This window comes from Chenopodium album, chromosome 5 (assembly GCF_948465745.1).
Source record: "Chenopodium album chromosome 5, dcCheAlbu1.1, whole genome shotgun sequence".
Taxonomy (NCBI): Eukaryota; Viridiplantae; Streptophyta; class Magnoliopsida; order Caryophyllales; family Amaranthaceae; genus Chenopodium; species Chenopodium album.
The window spans coordinates 21070611-21083011 of NC_137838.1; positions in this window are offsets into that span (position 1 = coordinate 21070611).

Here is a 12401-nt window from a genome sequence, read left to right on the forward strand (position 1 = left end):
CTACGTTCAGCCTGATTCCTAACAGATACGTAGGCAACCTCACATTGAGGTGCGTCCACATTCATATGCATGATCGAGTCGAAGAATATCCAATGCTTAATCCTATGCCCCTATCCATTTAGAGCTAGACTTGGGGGCTTGAACCCATATCACATTAGCTTACCCAGCCTAAAGAGTCATCATCTTTGACTCTTCTCACATATATATCCATCACCATAACCCTTGCAGCCAGCCTTAGTATCACATTTACACACTTCACTCACACATCCATATCCATATCAATCATCCTTCCCTTTAAGAGCCCTTTATCATGAAATCTTGTTTCAACACTGTGCATGTTTCATCGTCTTTCAGGACAACATTCATTAAAAGAAACATTGTATACTTGCTTAGCTTCCTGACCTGAGCAATGTTCATTGTTTCATGTATCGCATAATATGTTGAGCAACATTTATATACAAAGCATATCGTTCTTAGCTCCTTGACCTACGCAACGTTCATAATCACTTCATCTATAAACGTGCTTAGCTTCCAGACCTAAGTGATGTTCAAGATCGTTTCTTTACACCGTATATGATGCTTAGCTTTATTGCCTAAGTTCATTCATCGATCTATCGTGTCACATGATGTGATTGTCATTAACCTCATGACCTAAGGACATGCATCATGCATACATTATTTTCAGGACAAGCAATTCAATCCATACGATTCATTTCGTCTTGCTCAAGGAGGAAGTTCAAAACTTCTTCCCTTTCATTATTTTATTTTGGGGAAGTTCAAAAACTTTTTTAAAATTTTTATCGAGGGAAGTTCAAAAATAAAATTTCATTTTTCACGTCTTTCTTTTTCGGGAGATTGTCGGTACCCTCCACTCGTCTCATGACAAAAATGACGGAAAAATATTTGCTTTTGCATTTTCGGTTGCCTATGTCTGCACACACTCACACCATGCATATACACACAATCCCAAGTCATACACATGTCATGTCGTATCAAATCAAATCTTGGTCAAGTCAGTTGGTCAAGTCAATCATAGTCTATACAAGTCCCTTAGCAAATTTTATTTTGCAGGTCTCAATTACAACCCACGTCCGGGGACAAGCGGACCATCTACAGCCCACGTTCGGGGACAAGCGGACCATATACAACCCACGTCCGGGGACAAGCGGACCATCTATTATAATATCAATTCCGAGCTATAACGGAAACGATATGAATAAAATGTCAAACTCTATCCAAAACTAACACAGTCTCACTATTTCGGCCATATCTTTTTTTATATAAAATATTTTAATCTGATTCTAATTGGGTTAGAAATTAGACTTCAAGAGCTTTACAACGATATCTTATTTATTTTATTCTGATTTCTGGATCAAAAGATATGATAAAAACAAAAACCACAAAAACTGCTGTCTATCGCAAGAGTTTTATCCGATTCGAATTCTTATCTTTTCTTGATTCTTCGACCTTATTTTTTCTCTATAAATAGAGGTCATATCTCCCCATTTCCAATCATCAACAAGCTTGATCACAAAATAATTATCTTCTCCCTCTTTAGCCTAAACACTAGCTTCCCCATTCTTTCACTATTTCTTCATTTAAGCACTCCAAGGAGTCCATACAATACCTGAAGTTCTATACTTTAACCAAGGTGTGATAGGTACAAAATAACTGAGGGTTTGGACCAAATCAAATCTACATTTATTCAATTTAATTTTCAATTTGATTTATATTTTTATTGAAGTTATTAACAATTTATTCATGATGTAGCAATTTAAAGGAACGCGCGGAATGTGAGTAATTAATTAATTTAATTACTCTTATTTTATTTTATATTGCTAGTATCATGATTAGGTTATTTTATATTTTATTTGACTAACAAATTATTGTTGAATTGCTTCCAATATTAATATTTATTCTATTATATTATTATTGATAACCATATTGCATGTTAAAGGGAATATGTAATTGAAAATCACGCCTAATAAGATAATTTGGACAACCGGTTTAGGTTCCTTTTTAATCTTGTTATTTAATCAAGTGATCACGATATTTTAGAATTATATGTTGCATTAATATTCAACCAATTTAGCTTAATAATAGTTTAGAGCAAATTGAATATTTTATTTGCATGCCTTTGAGATCGCATGAATCATTTTTCACTATAAGAATCGAGTAGAGGCCAATACGGGCGAATGTGACTCCATGACTCACTTCGTACCATCATCCCCGATCCTCCTTTTGTGGTTCTGAACTATATGGAGTTAGTAATCTCATGGATTATGAATGGGGTGTAACCTTCACGGGTCAATCGTTGTTGCCTTCGTTGTCCCTTATTCGTGGTTGCCTTAAATGATCCGTGAATAGTTTACAAGTTCCTTAAAAACTTGTTGGCGGCTCCCTACTTTATTTGTCCCAATCGTATACGTCAATTCCCACTTCCTAAGAGTGCCAAGCATATTCACCATATGCTTTTAACGTAGGCGCACTTCGAGCGACGCCTACAGTTATACATTGTGATTTCCGTATGTTGTGCACTATTCTACATTGCAAGTATTATTTATGCATTAATTATGCCAGATGCGCTTACAGGCAAAGGTATACGATTTGGTGAAATGATTCATTTATTACTCGTTCATGATTATTGAGATAGAACGAATAAAGGAAATATTCAAGTCTTATAAGACGAATTCAAGATTGTGGGGTGCTTTATGCACTGAAGATGTTTATACGACACCGAGGTAGTTAAAAGATTAAATAATAAACATTGCATGTCACTAATAAATCAAGAACTGAAATTGGAAACTTGCTTTTCTTGATTGAATTTATATTGCATTGATTGTATTGTTTTGCATATGAGTCATCACCATGTCTAAACTTGTAAATCACGTAAAGTGAAAGATGGATGAGCAATAAAACTCTGGATATGTGCACATCTAGAGTAATGACAACTAGGGGTTGGGGTACACGGGGTATTAGCCGTGCACTTTTCTACAGGTTGTCTGATCTACGAGTCTCTTATTTTAAATACTTTTCAAAAACTAGGAGTTAGATGAGATCTCATACTAGCTTAGCTACGGTCACAGAGTCGCGCCCGTGGTCGTTGGATGTTTTATTGATGTTTCCGAAAGGAGGCATGGGGTTTTTCTTTTTATTGATGTTCCAAATGGAGCATGGGCTGGACGACCTTGTCTATTGCTTAATACAATCAATTAAATGAAATGATTTAACTAATGTTAACTAGTGAAGTCTTAGTGAAACTGACAATTGAGTCGTGTGTTAAGTCTATAATCTAATGATGTGTGATGATTGATTATTAGTAGCATGCTAGGAACTTCTTATTATATTTCACAGCTTGTATGTACTCAGCTCAGCTGATTGCGTGCTTTTGTATGTCTTTCTTTGGTCATGGACTTCGCCTTTCAATGACCCTGTGATGATCCAATTTTTACACTTGTAATATTGGGGAGCAGATTAACCACAGGTTCTTACACATGCAGCATTCGCATCTAGGTGGTGGGATTTTGAGTGGAGTGTTGGTTGCTTTTCACAATTTATTTTGCTACTTACTTTTGAAGTTTTTTAAACTCGATTTCATTTTTATACTACTTCTACTGGTTTGAGTTTTGAATAAGGGCCTTAATGGTTCCAAGTCGTGAGACTTAATTTGGTTTTGTTTGTTGGTTTTGAAACTTATTTATAACTGATTTAGTTTTTCCGCTGCTAATTTATGATATAGTCTTAACGTTTGAGCACATAGTTGTAGCATGCCAATAATTCTCTTGGATATTGTTCAGGGTACTCACAGGCTTAAAGAGAGAATAATAAATTGGGGTTTTACATATGAAAACCATTAACATCCCACGTTCAGGGATAAGAAAAATATCCCTACGGCCCACATTTGGGGACAATCGAACAATCATCATTTTTCAAACATTAGTGATCATCTCTCAAAGCGAAGATGATTCACGACGTAAGGTTCTAGATACACAGAGACTTCCAATCTCATCATCAGACAAGCTTTTCCTCAGGCATGGAAAATTGTCGATCGTTGCCACCTCTCAAGTCTAAGAAGTCAGCAATTATATCAACATTCCTCAAGCATGGAAAATATCACAACAATCTTCATTTGGTGGATTTCATCAGTCATAGAAAACTACCAAATTTATTTGCCACCGATACACTATTGTCAGATACTATCGATCATATTCATCACCGATACACTGGTGTTAGATATGCATCTATCCCTTTACTCTTTTATCTATCAAACTAACATTTTTTTTACAGGTATCGGCGTATAAAGAGTGATTTAGGACCGCAAAACGTCTTAAATCATTCTCCGTCCCTATCGACTACCACTACTACATTTTTTATCTAATGCAACCCCTGAATTCGTTGTATTAGGCATGAAAAGCCGTTATATTACACCTAATGCTACGCCCCTATACCGTGGCTTTTGTTGGTGTGGAGATATGCCTAATACAACTACATTTTGTATCTAATGCAACGACCTCCCTTATTCGTTGCATCAGGGTATTTTTACAAAAATCATTATGAAAGTGAGACTTGATGTAACTGAAAGGCCAACACAATATATATATATATATATATATATATATATATATATATATATATATATATATATATATATATATATATATATATATATATATATATATATATATAGTTTCATATGCGGCTAGCCGCACTGTACGGCCAGCCGCAATATAATATTTTTTTTTAATCTTTTTTCTCTCTTCTCTATCTCCCATTCTCTTTCCTATTTTCTTCTTCCCACCTAAACACACTCCTTTCATGAACTCTCTTCTATCTCTCCTCTTTCTCTCTCCTTTTTTCATCTTCTCTAGTCAGCCCACTCAAATTAAACAAGTTAAATGGAGCAGTGGTGGTAGGGGGTAAGGAAGGTACTCGTACTCCGTCGTCGAAAAACAAGCTAGAGGTTTAAGGCCAAATTTATCCATGAAAACTCTAGATCTAGAGTTTTTATGGCTGAATTTGGCCTTTTTAACCATATTTCAAGTGAAATTCAGAGCCAATATTTATTTTGAGGTATTTGTTTGATTTAATTTTTTATTTAACAATTTTAATGGTTTTTAGTGGTACGGGAATTGGTGGTGGTGTGGTGGAGTTTAAGGTTTTGAGGACGGCGGGTGAGAAAAGTTGGTGTTAGTGGTGGTTTCGGTGGGTTTGGGTGTGAGTTAATGGCTACTAGGTCGGGGACTACTAGGGGTTACTAGATTGGTCAGGGGTTACTAGGTCGGTTAGGGGTTACTAGGTAGGGGGTTACTAAGGGTTACTAGGTCGGTTAGGGGTTACTTGGGGTTACCAGGGCTTACTAAGTTAGGGGTTATTTGGGGTAGCTAGGGGTTACTAGGTCGGTCAAGGGTTACTAGGGGTTACTAGGTCAGGGGTTACTAGGGGTTACCACGTAAGTCAGGGGTTACTTGGTCAGGGGTTACCACGTAAGTCAGGGGTTACTTGGTCAGGGGTTACTTTGTATTGGGAGTTACTAGAGGGGTTACATAAGTGGGGTTACTTGAGGGGTTACTTGAAGGGTTACTGATATGGCACCTTGTCACACCGTGAGGCCAACCGCACCAGAAATACACTTTTATATATATATATATATATATATACACACACATTAGCTATATTATTAATTAGCACCTAATCATTAGCAGTTTAATAATATCAGTTACTAAAATCTAAAAGTAATACTAAATATAAAATATCATTAAATTTATAACAATCTACAAAGTATGTGCGTTACTTACATTACAAAATAAAATATTGTTTTCATGGATCACTACCGCGCAATACTAATAAAGATATTAATAATAATTAAAAGCTCACTAATTAATTTAACAACTGTGCAAAATACAGTAGATCTTAATATTTTTTGTGGGAAATATGTATATGAAAATATATATTTCCAAATCTTCAGAAGCTCGATCAAGCTAAATAAAACTAGCTTAGAGTCCCCAACAACATTTACTCACCCTCTGTTGGATGACTAGTCACTATACTTCATCTCCATCTAGCTCGCCATTTACCTACACGTTAAAAGAAAATAAAATAATAGAAGTGTTGATAAGTATAAGTTATAATCAATTAACCACCTCTTGGCACTTAAATATGTGGTTATATTATAATTATACGAAGAATTAGGTAGCCATTAAATTTAAAAAAAAAATGTACATGACCATCATTCAAGTTGGGATAATTCATTGGGGTAGGTAGTTATGGTGACATGGCCGAGAACTCTGTTAGTTTAAGCCCAACACCCACCCCCATTTTCCCAACACCTTAGTGTAAACCAACTCTGCACCATAGCTGTAGACCAAAAAAGTAGTGTACATGCACCATCCATCCCTAATTATCTAGGAACCTCTTAAAAATAACGAAAACAATTCATATTGAGAAAGAAGCGTAAGGCATAGTTTGGGCTAAAAGACAAATAATATGGAAAAGCTTATAATGTATAGTGCTGATGCACATGCAGAAAGTCGTAGTGCTAATACACTTTCACAAAGTCTGAATGTACAAAAAATACACATATGAAAAGCACACAATAGAGTATGTACAATGTACAAACTTACCACATTCTACTGCAATTCAAGATGTATGCACCATTACTTTGTGTCTATTAGCTTATTAAGTAATGGAAGTTATAGATATCTTTATTTTGATTTACTAAACTCTATAAAATTTTAACTTCTGTGTAGTTTCATCAAAGATGCTCCTACAAAAACAAGTAGCAAGGTCATGTAACTAAAAGAGAGTGATGGATAGTTGGTCACATATATATTGAGCCAAATTCCTATAGAGTTTGTAGCCAAAATTTTGCAGATTCCATATTTTTTTATCCATAATTCTGCCATATACTCAACCATGGTCAGTGGCCAAAACTTATATTCTTGATTCATAATTTAAGATTTTTGTTGATTGTTAGACTTCGAAAAACTTGCTTTAGAGACTCTCCCTAGAGATAAAACATACCAAATTTGTGTTCACTACTCAGTTATGCTCACTACCACAAATGTCTTAAATCAACAATACAAGGAACATAAGCAGCATACATAAGCATTGGAAAGTAAAAGTTGTCACATGATTAACTGTTGCACCAGAATGGAAGATTGTTCGTTCTGGCCAGTGAGCTGATCTGGTGCACTAGATGCATCATTTGGATTTGATGACATCACAAAATCAGGAATCACAAGATTAATATCGGAATTAGCTTTCTGAAGTTGAGTTAAAACTGCAGTTGTAACGCTTGGTGCAAGTTGTTGTACTAATTGTGCTTGCATACTTGCTAAGAATTCCTCCGAGAATATAAAATCTGAATTTTTAGATTTTTCCTTCAAATCTGCCTTTTTCACACCTTTTCCATGAAGGCGCACACGGCTTTTGCGGTTAGGATTTGGAATCACTTCGGAGTCCTTAGAGTTGTTACCATCTTCATGTTGGGAAGACTCTAAAGCTTCCATTTTGGTATATGTAAGGTAGTAAAGTAATATGTTACTATTTGTCAAAAGTAAAGAAAATAAAAATTATATTTTAAATGTTAACTCACAATATTCACTTTTGCTTTTTCATAGTTGGTAAGGTATGTCCTTCCGACAATTCTCTTTCTTGATTCCTTATAAACCTTTGCTTGGGAAGGCTCATGCTTATCCGAATCTTCTTGTTGCTATAAAACATGATATGTTGAAATGATTATATATTATTAAAAAAAAGAAAAGGCTAAAATTAAGCCTCATGTACAACAAGTAATGATTATAAAATTGATAATGGAACTGCCTAAAATTAGATAAAGTATTTACCAACTCATTGCGTAAAATGGCAAATGACTTACGACCCAAATTGTGCATATCATCTAAGAAAAATTAGAAGATTGTCTTTGTTGGTTTTACTAATTTTCTATGGAATAAAACAATCCAACAAAAATTCAGAATTTTAAGGGCATATTTGATAAAATAAACAAGAATAATAAACTTAAATCAAGTGTGTTATTGTTAAAATAGTTAAGCAAAAGAGATTATGAATTAAGGTTTTGAAATTATTTTCATAGTAAGTAAGACGATTAAATTCGTATATATAATACCTTAGCCTTTTTGGTATGCCAATATTGCAAAAGATCTCTGAATTGAGGTTCTGAAATTGTGTCTAGTTTATGTTCCCATCATAAATCATCAGTAAGATATGCATAGAGGTTCTAGACGTATTTTAGGCAAATTTTCCACCGTATCACGGTGCGCTATACCGTGCCACAATGGACAGTACCGTGTGACGGTGCCCAGTACCGTGTCACGATACACACACCGTGACACGGTGCTCAATTAGGGTTTTTCGCGGCGCTTATCACTTATAGGGTTTCGTGGAATCTCATGTTCATTTCTTCTATAAATACCCTGCTGATTTCTTCAGTTTGAGGCGCCAAATCATTCTTTCTTCCTCTCCTATACATAAAAACCTTCTTTCTTCTCTCTCTTGCTTAAACCTTATTTCAAGCCTTCCTTATTAATCCACCATACATCCCTTAAGCACTCCAAAGAGTCCATACTTGACCCGACGTTCTGTCCTTAAACCAGAAGTGAAAACAATTGAAAAGAGCGTCTGAAATGTGAGTAATTAACTAATTTAATTACTTATTTTATTTTAATATTGCAAGTATCATGATTAGGTCTATTATTATTTGATTTGACTAACGATATTATGGTTAAATTGCTTCCAATATTAATGTTTATTCAATTGTTATTATGATCACCATATTGCATGTTAAAGGAATATGTAATCGAAAATCACGCCTAATAAGATAATTTGGACAACCGGTTTAGGTTCCTTTTTAATCTTGTTGTTAATTGAAGTGATCACAATATTTTAAAATTATATGTTGCATTAATATTCAACTAATTTAGCATAATAATAATTTGGAGCGAATTGAATCTTTGTTTGTATGCCTTTGAGATCCCAGGAATCACTTTTCACTATAAGAATCGAGTAGAGGCCAATACGGGCGAATGTGACTCCATGACTCACTTCGTACCATCATCCCCGATCCTCATTTTGTGGTTCCGAACCATATGGAGTTAGTAATGTCATGGATTATGAATGGGGTGTAACCTTCACGGCTTAATCGTTTTTGCCTTTCGTTGTCCCTTCATCGTGGTTGCCTTTTATGATTTGTGAACGGTTTATAAGTTCCTTAAAAACTTGTTGGAGGCTCCCTGTAGGGAATATTCCAAGCATTATCCCAAACTTGAATCCCACTGTGATCATACACTTAAGCATGGTGGCGTCCAAAGGGGAAAAAAGATAGAGCAAAAGAGTCGCCAACAAGTTTTGGGAACTTGTAAACCGTTCACGAGGTGAATGTTACACCCCTTAAGGATCCAGTAGATCGTCAACTCCAATAGGTCTGCAACCATGACTGGTAGTTTGGGGATGAAGGTACAAATCCAATCTAAAAGAGAAAGAACCTGCCCTAATAATAGGCCTCTACTTTATTCTGATCATATTCATGTGCGCTTTCTGACTAACATGCAATCAATAGGTTTACCCTAAACCTATTTAATCTATGTTGGTTGAATATTAATGCACAAATAAATCTATTATTGGCGATCACTTGAATTATATTCAAATTAACCCTAAACAAGATTATTAATCATCTGATTAAGCATGATTACAAGTACCAATTCCCTTTAAACATGCATAAAAGAGCGTGATCAAGCAATAATAATAAATATATCAAGCAACATAATAATCATAATAATTAAAATAATCATGTTAAAGCATAATATTAATAGCAAGATCCTAGGCATGATACTAACAAGATTAATAACAAACCCTAGCATGTCACTAAACATCAAATATTAAAGCTTTAAACCTAACATGATACTAACATAAATATTAGGAAGAGAATAAAAGGCATCATAGAAATCACAATTGTCATATTTGATATTAGAAATTTCAGTTGTTACCCTAAACATGATACTAGGAATATCAAAACACCCTAACATGACACTAAGAATCATAATAATTACCTAGACATGATTTCTATATCATAATTACAATAAATCAATTAAAGCACTTACCTGGATGCCTCGTACCTCTTTCTAATAATAAAATACACGCGTTAGTAAATTCAAGGAAAATATAAAACAAACAATTAAATTAATTTATTAAAAGAGAGATTTGGGACCAAACCCTCATAAATTAAAACCTTTCACGTATAGGGCAAAGGAAACTTCGAACTTGGCTAGGTGTGTCTAGATCTTCTGAATGCGGTATGGTGTTTGAGAGAGAATCAAGAATTCTTGATGGGAAATGGTGATAGAGAGAATTAGAGAGAATACATAAGAATTGATGAGAATTGATGATTTTTGATGATTGAAAACAGAGATTTTAGGAGGCTATTTACAGAGAAAATCAGCCGGACACGATAGAAAACGAATCAGAGTTTCAAAAAGAATAAAACATGACCGCAGCGCCAAACACGCGCCTGTCGCCAGGCGACAGAGCTGTCGTATGGCGCTGGAAATAATTTTCCACCCGTTTTCTTATTTTGATAAAATTTAAGCGTACGAGAGGCTAAAACTGTATTTTCCTTAAAAACACTTCTTTTATTCTGATTAAAACTCTAAAAAGTCAACTAAAGTCAATTTATCAATGCTAATCAAATTAGGATTCAAAAGAACCTTCTAGAAGATTCTAGAAGACTATAATCAATCCTAATCACTTCAGGAATGATAAATCATAATAGGCCCTCCTCTAGATCATTGGGCCGCACATAAAGATCAAACCGGGCCCAGTTTAGTAATTTGGCCATAACTTCCTCATTATTCATCGAAATTGGGCTTATAATATATCGTAGGAAAGCTCTTTTCGAAACCGACCCAACTACACTATTATTGGACCCTTGCCATGGACCAAACCAAACTGTATCGGCTGTTTTCGTAAAATAGGTTTTCAAAAAACAGAGAGAAAGAACAGAAATAAAACTAACCGCAACACTAGACTTTCCACCTTTTCACTTCATTCCATAATGATTCGACGTGAAAGGTATTCATCACTGGGTTTGCTTTTGGGGAGAAACAAATGGGTGTCTACAGAAGCTCCCACTTTGACTTAGTTTGGAGAAACGCAAGTTTCGAAAACAAAAGTTAAAGTAGCGATGGGGACAGAGAATGAATCATAATGTTCTTTGATCCTAAATCATCCTTGAAACGCCAATACCTACAAACTAGCATTAGTTAAAATAGATAGGAGAGTTTAGAAACGTGTATCTTGCACCGTCGAGCACACGTCTCTGTAGTAACCAACTTGTGTTGCATTGCTGTTGTTGTGACAACCTTCCACAAACTGGGGAACGCCACCCTGCTATTTGTTTGTGACAACCCTCCACAAGCTAGGGATCGCCATCTTGCTGTTTTGATGATTTTCCGCAATCTAGTGAACGCCAGCTTGCTGTTTTGATGTTCACTCATCTCTGAACAATAGAACTTTTTGGATATTTCCACGCGTCTCTGAACAAAAGAGCTTTGATATGATATGCCCACGCGTCTCTGAGCAAAAGAGTTTTTTTCTTGAATCATAGTGACAACCTTCCCAATCATAGCTAAAGTTGTCGAATACTGCTTCATCACAAACCGCTCTTCTCAAATCTTGGTGACAACCTCCACAATCTTAGCGAATGCCGTCGAAGACCGCCCATCTCGTGCTATCTTCTCAAATCTTTGGTGACAACTTCCACAATCTTAGAGAACATTGTCGAAGACCGCCCATCTCGTGCGATCTTCTCAAATCTAGGTGACAACCTCCATAATATTAGCGAATGCTGTCGAAGACCGCTTATCTCGTGCTATCTTCTCAAATCTTGGTGACAACCTCCACAATCTTAGCGAATGCTGTTGAAGACCGCCCATCTCGTGCTATCTTCTCCAATCTTATAATAACCTCCTCAATCATAGTGAAAGCTATCGAAGGTCGCTTCATCTCAAATCGTCCTTCTCAAATCCAAACGAGAGACTCTTTTTAATCTTAAATCCCCCCTGTTAAAAGCTTCGTCATTTTTAATCTTCAAATCAACCCTTCCATCTTTGGAAAATCTTTTTCAAGAACCATATCTGCGATCGATTCTTAAAGGCTTCAAATTGATTTGCGGAAATCTTCCATCCTAGGCTTTCCTTGTGAACCATTATGTCGGTGCTTTTGCAATGAGCCAATGTTTAGGCGCTTTAAGCCAAGTGGGACGATCTTTCGTCGGGTCAATCACCTTATGTGATTGTAATCAAGCCGACTACTTTTTCATGTCGAATTGCTTATAGGAGCTAACTGGCGTACCAAGGAACCCGAGATTGCTGTAAGAGGTCCGCATAATC